Below are 13,068 nucleotides of genomic sequence, written 5' to 3' on the forward strand. Positions count from 1 at the left end.
GTTATATCTCAATATGATCTGATTGTGTTCAACTTCGTTGTTTGTATTTTGTGCTTAAAATGGCATATGTAATTGTATGTTGCATGCAATTAAAGATTTTGGATTCAATAAAAATAGATTTGAAGAAGACTTTAGATTACCTTATTTATATACATGGTCTCTTGTTGTATTCATTATAATGAGAATTTTTTATTATGATGTGTCATATTGATATGAGAGTTAAATTATTGCATGTTGGTTCAGCTAAGTTGTTATTATTATTTTATAAGTCATTTGAGCTATAATAAAGAGATCTTATAAATTGAATCCAAGTTAAAAATACATTAAATTTTCATGTATATGATTTTATTAAGTAAAAACTCTAATAAGAATACTGTGTTTTGTAATGAATTAGGCATTCCATGACTAAGCAAAAGAACTTTTGAATAAAGTTATTTTTTAATTGTTGTGTATTTTTCTAAAAACTAGATTGCGTTAGTAGTTTATATTATTTGAGATGTATAGTGTCACGTTAGTGGTAATAAAACATGTTTGTCCAATCATATAATTTTAGTTGTGTGTTTCTGGCGTGTCAATCTCAAGTTAGTTGTGATTACATGTGTATTCTAATAATATTTAGTGGCCTATTATTTGTTAAAATTTGTGATTGTACACGTCATAACTCCTGACATAAGTAAATGGTTAATATGTAAATATTTTTGTTTATTTTACAAATATATTTTGATCAGTAACATGTTGCACTACTCACTAATAGGTAATTATTGGTTTATTTGATAATTTTAAAATTTAAATTCTTTAATTATTGGTTATATAACTCATATTTTTAATTTACTAGCTATAAGTTTATAGTATTTAACTTGATACAGTGATGTGTTGTATATTTAGAATTATTATAATATTGACTAAATAAAATGGAGGACGATATTATTTATGTCTGAAGTGTCCATCAATCATTTATGACTGAACTTTGTAACAATTTTTTCTTTTTAGTTATTTTAATTCAAAATCATCTAAGTCACAAATTTTTTACAACGTTGGACAAAATTTGTGAATATGCTACAAAAATATTTAGCTCTCAATTAACAATCCTAAATGGCACTTAACTAGATGACTATGCCATAAAAAATAATACTTAAGATCCATATGGATGTTGACGCGCCATCTTCATCCTTACAACCATAATTTCCCCCACGACTACAAATAATATATTTCATAAAGTTTTCACCTCAACAATTGAAAAACCAATGCCAAATTACCCAGAATGCGCAATTTATTTATTTAAAAATTAAATCTTATACCTCATTTTTGCGCAAAACCCACATAAAATGTTGCTCGGGTTTGAGTTTTGATTCTCAGCTCCTATAATTTTATGTTTTATTTAGAACCAAAAAGACTCATTTATTTTATAAACCATCTTATCCATCGACTTTCTAGAAAATCGAGATGAAAACTCTAAACAATATTTTATTTAATTAAATTAAACTCAATTTTTATCTCGGCTATGTTCCCTCGGGTTTTCAAAAAATTGAGATAAAAAATTTAAACAATATTTTATTCCGTCATCAAATTATTAAGCATTCACTTTTTACGCCTTAACAAACGAAAGGAACATTGTTATTCTCCAACAAGCGAAAGGAACACCACTCTTCTCCACCTAACAAACTAGAACATCATTCTTCGTCTTCTCAAAGGAGGAAAGAAGCTCGAACCTGAAACCAACATTTTTCTTTGAGTCTCTCATCATATTTCTGGTATGTAAAAATTTATCCATGACTGTTTTTGTTGTCGTCGTTGATGTTATTATTACTATTGTTATGGTTTTTAAGACTTAATGTATAACATAATGTTGTTTTTCAAGTATATTTAGTTGTTGTTATTTGTATTTTTTTTATTTAGATGGGATATTCTTTCTTTTTTGGTTGTGTACTATTTTTATTTTATTTTCAGAAGTTGTATATGATTATCGAACGTAGTTGGATGAAAGTCAATAGATTAGGTAAAGAGGATGAGAGTGGAGTGATTCAATTTCTTGAATTCGTGATAATGAAATTTTTTGATGTCCTTGTGAAAATAAGATGTTTTGATGTCCTTGTAAAAAATATCGAAATATGCAAAAACATCTAAGGAATGTTATATTCAATCATTTAGGTTGTGATGAAATTATTCAAAATTACATGAAATGGGTATGGCATGATGAAGTGACAAAAAAAAAGACACGTGTCACATTGAATTAAAGTTGATGAATTTATGAATGATACTCTATAAGATATGATGCATGATATTGGAGTATATGTTTTTAAGAAAGACCATGTGGAAGATACTTTAAAAAGAGACATAAGAGACATGGAAGAGTCGTTATATCCGAGATGCAAAAAATTTACAAAATTATCATGTGTGTTAAGACTATTTAATTTTAAGGCAAGAGGTGATGGAAGGATAGAAGTTTCACTGAAGTGCTTTAATTGTAGCAAGAAATGTTTCCATAAGGTAACACATTGTCGAACCGTAGTTATGAGGCCAAGAAGATATCGTGTTCAATAAGTTTGGACTATGCCAAAATATATGTATGTTATAATGATTGCATATTATATAGGAGAGGGTATGAAAACTTGAAGGAATGTCAGAGGTGTGGGGAGTTATGTTATAAGCAGAAGTGCAATGGTGCTGAAGATGATGATGGTGTGACCGGAAGGGATGTTCCTTCCAAGGTCATATGGTACCTACCGATAACTCAAAGGTTCAAGAGACGGTTTGCTAATGTAAATGACACAAAAAAATACTAGATGACATGCAAATGAAAGAGTATGGTGACTAAAGAAAAATCAACAAAGTTAACATTAAAAAATTATTGTTTCAGCCTACTTATTCTTAGATATAATTTATGTCATTGAAATTCTCAAGTAAAATAATTTGTTTGTAATAAAGCTTGTTAATATAATTGGGATTGTAATGTAGTTTGTTAAAGTCAACGTGTTTGTAATGTGATTTTTCAATGTAATGGCATTTGTCTATGTAATATGATTTGTCGATTTTGTTAATTGTGATATATAATATTTTTTTAACAAAATATTGCCATTGAAAATAAAAGGTTTACATCAAAATATACCAAATTTACACACTCAAAAGGATATATCATCAACATGTACCAAGTATTGCATATTCAAAAGCATAATTATAAGGCATCCAAAACAATGAGATGACATTTAAATACTTTTTCGTGAATGCTACATTATTTTGATGTTACATTTATATATTTGTATATGCCATCTAAATTAATTATACATATAAATACTTATAAAGTTTTGGATGCTTTACACTTTCCGTTTTAAAGTTACATTATTTGTATATGCCATCTAAATTAATTATACATATAAATTATAGTTATGATAAACAAGTTATACTATATTGTTATTTAATTGTACAAGCAATTGCTTATATGCTTCAGTCTCTATTTTATTTATTTACTTTTTTAATACGGGTGAAATGGTCAATTAGGTTATTCATTGTGAGACGGATGGAGTACATACAACTATTTTATTTTATATTATTTATGTCAAGCATGTTTATGTTATGTCAAGCTGTTTTTTTTTATAATTATGTGATAATTTTTTTCTCTCAATTGTTTAGAGATTATTCTTTCTCTTATTTTTCATTTGTATTTTTATTCAGGTGTACATTGGTTTGTAGTGAAAGAATATTCTGTACATTTTAATTACATGAACAAGAGAAGGAGTTAGAGCATGAACTCAAAGGATGAAAAAAGATATTAAGAGAGTGTTATTTGTGCTGTAGGAGATACAAATATCTATTCTATTATTTATAATGACATTTCTATCAATTGATTTAAGATATGATTGAATTTTCTCGTGCGTTCCCACGGATACTGATATATTACGCGCATTTGATTTTAAAATATAATAAGAATATAAAAAAGAAAAACATTTTTTTTACCAAAATAGTTTATTATTTAAAAAAAGATAGATTTTGATTTATATATGGATCCTAAATATAAATATTGTAACATAAATATTTTTAAAAGAAAGATAGATTTTTAAAATAAATATTATATCTTAAATTAAAAATAATTTCAAAAGAAAAATATCAGTAACATAAATAATTAAACAACAACACATTTTGCCATGTTTGGATTTATACATTATTTTAAATTTATTTACTTTGATTTTCTAAAATATAATAAAATGAAAAAACATAAAGACAAAATTATTTAACCCAAAAAAATTATTATTTTTAAAAGAAGAGCATATTTATTATTTTAATTCATATTTTCTACATGATTATTGCTCAATTTTAATATTGGATCAATCTGGAAGGATTATGCAATCGTACACGACTCACCGTCACCAAACTTGCAAATCATGTCATCGAGGTAAAAATCATTTCTAGAAAAAATATTGAGAGTATTATTTATATTCTGCGGATGTTCATGTCTCCTTCACAATTATCTTGGCCATTCAAATGGTAAGGAGACAATTTCCCATTATTGTCTCATTTGTTATAACTATTAACAAATCACAAGGTCATTCATTAGACTTTGTTTGACTGTACTTGTCGAAAGAGGCTTTTAGCCATGGCCAGCTATATGTCGCAGTTTCTAGAGTGAAAAATAAATATGGTCTCAAAATATTGATTCATGACAAGAATAAGTAGTTTTCAAAAAAGTTTTTCACAACATTTGATAAGTAACAATTTATATATGTTCCCACTATATATACTATTTCATGTATTTTCTACTAAATATTTTTTTGTGTTTTCATTGATGTAACACTATCATGTGATGTTGACATATTGGCTGAACATTTTCGAATAATTCAGGTATACATCAACTATATCATCATGGTGAGAAAAGACTTTGATATATGGTGTGAAAGGACTTTGATTGCAGGACATTTATTCATAGGTTTGACTTGGCTTACAATTAGTATGTTTAATGCACTTCTTGGATTTTAATTTATCTCACAGTGATTTTAATTATGCACTCAATTTAGTACTAAGAGTTTGAGTATTAAATTTTAGAGTTGATCAAAACCTAAAGTGTATTGTTTTTCTCATGTTATCTAGTAGGAACTAAGTTGTTTCTTCCAAATGTTGTTACATTCATATTAAATTAGCATTCTCACATCGTGTAAAAATGTTACATTTTTACTTATCATTTTTTCCCCTCATTTCTATTACTTATTTCTTAATCCATAATAGTCCAATGTATATTTAATATGGCAATGAAAATCTCATTAGTATTTAATTGGTTGAATTGTGAAATGTTAGGTGGAGTATAATATAGCATAATTAAATAATTTATTTTAAATTGAGCTTGATACATATAAAAAAATTATATCGATTAAATAAATTTGCTCGTGCGGACGCTCGAGTATCTTACTAGTATTGCATGAAATTTATTCATCAATACCTTAAAATAAGTGCAAAACAAATTGAATTTATAGCCAAAGTACATTGATCAATGCATAAAAGTACAATGAAAATGGTATAAATTGTCTTCATTGAAACATTTCAATAAATATCAGTGGAAATAAATGCTTCAACATGATAATATTAATATTTTGATGATCAATAAAGAAATTATTTTTATTTTGATTATCAACAAAGAAATTAAAAAGACTTAATTAGATGTTTAGTCCTTTAACTTAATTTATAATTTTAATTTGGTCTCTTAGTTAGTAAATATTACTTTTTAGTCCTTTAAATCTAACTATGTTAGTCAATTTAGTTTATTCTATTAAATTTAATTCTAAATATCTAAGATGGTGCAATATTTTTGAGTGTCCACCATAGGTCCTATTATTTTTTAAAGATTTAACCATTCAATCTGATTAAAAAGATCAAATTGTTGAACATTAAAAGACCATTGAATCTAACAATGAGCCAACAATACTTAATCTTTTTTTTGTACACTTTTTCATCTTCTTACCTCTTCTTTTTCTTCATCTTCATCCTCATCTTCAACACATTCATATCAAAATCCATAAAATTTTAAAACTAATATAGAAAAATTTGTATCATACTCCATCTAATAATTAAACTTACTCTCAAATATGTTCATCTTCATCTTCAATTCCCTAACAAGTATGTTCCCTCTTCTCTTTTTTCCAAGCTCTTAGATGACAATAATCTTAAATATTTTCTCATCTTCAGTGCACCAACAATAACAAATCTTATTATTTATCCATTGTTATTGATAAGTATTCAACACTCTCAACCACAAATTCCATAAATCCTATAAAATAAATCCCATAAAAATTAGGTTTCATTTTAGATATTTTCTATTGTTTTGATGTTTATGATTAGGTTTTAAATTTCATGATGAAACTTTGAAAGCATAAGATATTATGGAATAACTAGATTCAATACAACACAGTATAATAAATGAAATTTAGTTTAGTTGGCATAAAGCCACTATGCATAATTGTCACATAATCAAAATATCTTATCTTCATTCATTCACACACAAAATCTATTTCTTGTGTCACCATTAGATACAACAAAATATGAAGAAGAAGTTCTTGGTTAATAAAGAAAATAAATGACAAATGGACACATTATTTTTCCTTCCTTATTTTGTGTTAGTCTTAGTAAAAACATTATCATTGTCACATGTAATAATATTCGGTGATGTCATGGTGGTTACACAAGAAATGAAGTATCCATCAATGTCGTTATTTGTCATCAAAAGTTATTTTCAACAAAGTTGACATCATTATGTGGCTTAATTGTTAGATGAAGTATGATACAAATTTTTCTGGATTTATTTTAAATAAATAAAAATTGGTTTTGATACGAACATGTCGAAGGTGAGGAGGAATATGAAGAAAGAGAAAAGGGAAGAAGATGAATAGATGTCAAAAAACATTAGGTGTTGGTGGTTCATTGTTAGATTCAATAGACTTTCAACGTTCAACCGTTAGGTATTTTTTAATCAGATCTAATTGTTAAATCTTTAAAAAAATTAGGGTCTATGGTGGACACTCAATAATATTGCACAATCTTAGACATTTAAACTAAGGAACCAAATAGAAATCATAACTGAAATTTAAAGGACTAAAAAGCAACATTTATTAACTAAGGAACCAAATTAGAATCATAAATTAAGTTAATGGACTAAACGTCTAATTAAGCCAAGAAAATATGCAACACAAAAATGTTAAAGTGATCATGCTCTCCAAATAATGTTTAATGGAATTATATTCCATATTTTTAGGATCATGTGTAAATAGTATAAAAAGGTTCACAATCATGAAATATACACACAAAAACACACATAATATTTTCTAAATATATATTTAAAAAAAGTATTTTAAAGGGAAAATACTTATGTTTTCCATAATTGATTATGAATGTGAAACTCAATTACATGTTTTTAAATGTATGTCAAAATCGATTAAAAATATTTGTATAATCAATTAGGTTTCATGGGTTTGACATGAAAATCAATTGTGACTCTTTTAATAATTGATTATGTTTCACATTAGGTCTATCTTCCCTAAAATGTTTTAAATCACCAATTATGATACTCTAATAGTCGATTATCAGTCTTTTAAAATACCAGGGTAATAATTACTATTAAATTGGTCAATCATGTCACATCATCTATAAAAAGGAACCTTGAAAATATTACAAGTTAGTACATTTTTTTACTACAATCATCTGTCACATTTATTCTCTATCAAATACTTTGATTTGAATATTTTTCTCACTAAATATATTTTATTTTTGAGATCAGTTCTATTATATAGGAACTCTTGTAATCTTATGAGCTTCAAGTTATTTCATCTACATGTGTGGTATAATCTATTATTATCTCTTAATATATTTTGGGTGTGATTTCATTGTAAATCAAGATATGAGATTTCACTTAGATTAAAATTCTTGTTTAAAGAGTGATAGCTCCATTTATGTGAGTTATTTTAGTCTCAAATATTTGCATTCATTACTTGTAATTCTAGTGAATAGTAGTAGTTTTACTTGAATTAAGTCATTTTATTATGAATTGTAGTTTAGCATATTAGGCGTTTTGTCTATGGATTTCACTTGCGCTTTTATTATGCATAATTAATTAGTCTGGTGGAATTTGGTGTCACTATAGTTCTTGACTAATTATTCCCACCATACTTAAGAGTCAAAAGAAGCTAGTTGGAGTCGTGACTCCGGGGAAAAAGTTGAGACATAATAAAATTTCATATGTTGAGGTCATATGTTAAGCTAGCATGAATTGATAAGGATGAAAATCTACAAGCAACAAATGAAAGTTGTCAAGCATGTGTTGATATACTATTATAGTACAACATAAATGTTAAGCTTATATGTCTTATTCTTCATCCAAAGCTAATTTGATGGGGAAAAAATGGTTGACTCAAGTACCAAAAGGTGGAGTTATAAAAAAAAAAATTACGGTTAACTTGGAGGAATTTGGATAAAACCATATAAGCGAACAAATTAGATTTGCAATCATTATTCATCTCCTGATATTCATTTCAATTCTAAAGCTAACACCGAGAGACACATAACGAAAGGTCATATGCAATTGGAAGATTATAATGTATTATTATTTCTTCTTCATGTTTATCTTTCTTACAATCATTGTTTAATAATATATAACCTAATTTTACAATACTCAATTGTTGCTAGGCTCACCATGAGCTAATTCTATTTTGTTGGAATAGTTAAATTCCATGAACATGTAATCTTTTAGACGTGAATGAATGTGATTTTATGTTATGTTTAGTTGTTGTACTTTTATGCTACGTTTTTGACCCTATGTCTAGTCATATTAAGAGTTAAGTACAAATTTATTAATATCCAGACGTGCTCTTAAGAGCTAATATGGTTAAATAATGAAGTCGACATACAATACTTACTTAATCACTTTAGACATAAAGTATTAGGGTCGTAGTGGTAGACAAAACAAGTTTAATTGAAGTATAATGATGCTAATGATGAGTTAGACATAAGGTAATCTTAGAGAACTATTAACTATTTTCACGTTGTTGACAAAGACCACAAGGTTTAGCCCTGACCACACATGCCATAACATCACAAACACTAGATGAAATAATGGAATGGATCAACTCTGATTCAAACTCACTATTTTTTCTCACTACTTTGTCATTTGTTGCGTGATACCCATTAATACTATTTTTTAGCTCGTGAATGCTTTATTAATTTCAAATGATTTATGAAATGTTTAAACATAATCCTTGTGGCATTGGTATCTTTCTTATCATTTGCTACTGTTTTGATTATGTATACTTGTCCATGTTTTATCCATAAAAAGTTTGACACCATTGTCGGGGACTGTATGATTAAACTTTAATTAATTAATTTGTTCTAGTAAGTTAATTCATTAGAGTATTTAATTTGTTCAATGATTTTTGTTGAAACAACAGGTAACGTTGGTGACCCGGTACACAATGAGGAATTCACTTGATATATAGTAGATTATGAGCCATGGAAAATATTCAAAATCCTTACAAGATTTTGATGTGAACAATATTTGTTTTAAGAACCCCATGTTTTTAAGCATGTCAAATTGAAGAAGGAATAACAGACTAGGAAATGGAAGAAGTAGTCATGTCAAATCTAAATCTCATTGGCATGCCAATGATAAGGAAATGAATATAATGGATTACAATATTTTTGATCACAATTCCATGAATACCAAAATCATTAAATCTGAGATCAATGTTGAACAATTAGAATTCAAACTCATGAAGTTTTAGATGTTGCAAACTGTTGGAAAATTCTCAGGTGTTATGATAGACGATCCACACTTTCACCTTAAATAATTCTTAGAGGTTTCAAGTAACTTCAAAATTTTCTTTAGATCATTGCAAAGTAATATAACTATTAAGTGGTAAAAATATGAAGGTTCGAGTATAAGAGATCTAATTATTAAATTTATGAATGATGAACAACTAAAGTTTCAGAAGAATCACCCATGTGCTATAGTAAAAACAACCCAATGTGGTTTAATTTTTCTGCATATATTGCAACTCCAGAATTGTAGAAAGATAATTTATGTGTTGTATCATCATTCGATACAAACATATCAACAAATTCTAGAGTGAGTTCTTTAAAGAAGCAATTTGTACAAGAAATACCATCACATTTATTCCCTAAAAGGTTAAGGAAAGCAAAGGAAGATTAGCAGTTTGATCATTTATGGAATTTCGAGGCAATTCACATAAATATACCTCTCATTGAAGTTATACAACAAATGCTAAACTACTCAAAAATCATGAAGACATCTTAAGCAAAAGGAGAAAAGTATGAGAGTTTTATGTTGTTTTAACTCAATAATATATTTAAATGGATTAAGGAAGATGACCTCCCGACTTGAAATACCTAAGAAGTTTCATCATCCCTTGCACGATTAAAAACACCTATTATGGAACATCATTGTGTAATCTAGATGGGAGCATTGATTTTAGGCATTTGTCAATCTTAAGAAAGTGTGGGCAACTAAAAAACTTCCACCTCAAACAAATGTTAAATAAGTTAAGAGTTTTCTTGGTCATGTTGATTTCTATAGGAGGTTTATTAAAGAGTTTCCCAAAATTACAAAACCCCTCATTTAGCTGCTTCATTGTGATGTTACATTCCACTTCTTGAGGAATGTTTTAAGGGTTTTGAAACATAAAATAGGGATTTAACTTCAGCTTAAATAATTATTTATCCTGATTGGTCAAAGCCATCTGAATTAACGTGTGATGCCAGTAATTTTTATAAATTAGTTATCTAGGGGAAAAGGTGTGATTATGTGGTGTGATTATGTGTTCCATTATATCTAATATGCAAGAAAAATAATGATTGAAGCATAAGCGAGTTACACGAGCACTAAGAATGATACGTTGGTTCTTGTCTTTGAATTTGAGAAGCTCATATCATATTTTGTGGGCACTAAAGTGATGGTATACACAAATGATTATGCCATCAAACAAAATGAATGTTGATACTTCAAAAGTTTGACCTGAAGATCAAATATAATAAAATAATGGAGAATTAAGTGGTCGATCATCTGTCATGACTTTCGATTGAAATGCAGAATCAAGACAATCTAATCACAAGAAAGGATTCTCAAATGATCAATTATTAGTGCTATTAAATGTCACGATAGCTTGGTATACCGATATAATCAACTAGTTGGTCAATATGTGCCCTAAAAATTCAGGTATAAGGAATGGATTCTTCCATTCATCAAAGAATTACTTATGGGACTGAAGCTAGCGTGTCATACCCCGATTTTGGTCTTGAATTTTTTATGTTTGTTTAGCATGCTTGGCCTAACCTTACTTTGGTTTTATATGAGGATTGGTCTTGGTCCAAAGTCATGGTGTTTGTTCATGTGATTGTCAATGCACATATGGTCTTAGTCATCTGAACAATCAAGCTTCTTGTGTTTCAAGCCACTTGCTAGTCATGTTATTGATTCATGGATACTTTGTCAAAACCCTAGTCTTGTGGTATCATTTCATGGTCTGGTTCATATACATTATCAGTCAAGTTATTTTCTTTGCAAAAGTCAAACATTCAAGCCAATTGTGAAACCAATTTCAATCATTTTTTTTTAAAACCATTCCAATCCATTCCATCCATTTTAAACCATTACATGTGATTCCATACAAGAAAATACAAAATTTGGCATTTTTGACCAATTGTTGACTTTGGTCAACAATTGACTTTTAGGTCAACTTTGACCAAAGTCAACCCAAATCCATTAAACCCTAAATTCACCCATAATTGTCCATTGAATATCCATTTACAAAGAAGATCATAATTGACACCGACCCTGGAATCGATGATGCTATGGCTATATTCCTTGGAAACGTTTACTACTATCTATGGAAACGTTTACACTTGCTACCAGAAATGCCTTGCATCTGTTGGAAGTTGCTGGAAGAACTGATATACCAGTTGCTGAAGGATCCCATGTCACATTAACTAAAGGGACGAAACTTCGCGTTGCAGATTTCGTTCATGGTGCAGATGGACTTGGTTAACCAAGCGAAAGCTGACCCTGGAAAAGTCACTGTGGTGGCATTGGGCCCTCTTACAAATATTGCTTTGGCTATACAGATGGACCCGGAATTCGCTAAGAACATCGGGCAAATTGTTCTGCTTGGTGGATCTTTTGCAGTAAACGGCAATGTGAATCCAGCTGCTGAAGCAAATATATTTGGTGATCCAGATGCTGCTGATGTTGTATTCACAAGTGGTGCAGATGTATTGGCAGTTGGAATAAATGTTACTCACCAAGTCGTATTGTCAGGTTCTGATCGAGAAAAGTTAGCAAGTTCAAAAGGAAAATTTGCTCAATACCTGACCGGAATCTTAGAGGTGTATTTCTCTTACCATTGTGACGCATACAACACCAATGGAGTTTACCTTCATGACCCAACAGCGTTGCTTGCAGCCGTTGATCCTTCACTTGTAACTTGCACAGAGGGTGCTGTTAGAGTCCAAACCAGTGGCATAACAAGGGGACTTATAATAATCTACAATAAACAGAAAAGGTTTGAAGAAGTCACTGAATGGTCCAATATGCCTACAGTAAAAGTAGTTATGACAATTGATGCTCCTACAGTTAGCTCTGCAGCATATGAGTTGGAACCAGGACAAGAACCCTGCTAACACCTACAAAAACACCATCCTGCTGTCATGAAACAACGTGCTGCCACGAAGAGCTTTTCCGTTGCAGATGCATACATGCTGCTACAACATTGCTGCCAAGAAATCCAACCAACTTCACTTATCACTCTTGGCTAACCAAAAACAACTCATCAAACCATGGAAATGCACGATCAATCCAATGGAAATACATGATTTGCTAGCCCTACTGCTGCAGCAGTCCATTCAATATCCTGTTGCATATTGCCTTGCCTAAAATCTTGCAATAGCACCATGATGTTTACATGATTATTAGACATACTTACATATGCAGTAGGCTTTGGACTCGTGATAATGGAGAAGGCTCATGAAAGCTGCAGCATGAAGACCCTCCCTGCAGAAATAATCCAGCATAAATAAACTCAGTCATGA

The 13,068-nt window shown here is 29.2% G+C and overlaps 1 pseudogene; it reads left to right on the top strand.

Moving 5' to 3' along the window:
* The first annotated feature begins 6,815 nt into the window (after positions 1-6,815).
* LOC127131886 (probable uridine nucleosidase 2) lies at positions 6,816-12,660 on the top strand (annotated as a pseudogene).
* Positions 12,661-13,068: the final 408 nt, after the last annotated feature.

This window comes from Lathyrus oleraceus, chromosome 3, assembly GCF_024323335.1.
Source record: "Lathyrus oleraceus cultivar Zhongwan6 chromosome 3, CAAS_Psat_ZW6_1.0, whole genome shotgun sequence".
In the NCBI taxonomy this organism is placed as follows: domain Eukaryota; kingdom Viridiplantae; phylum Streptophyta; class Magnoliopsida; order Fabales; family Fabaceae; genus Lathyrus; species Lathyrus oleraceus.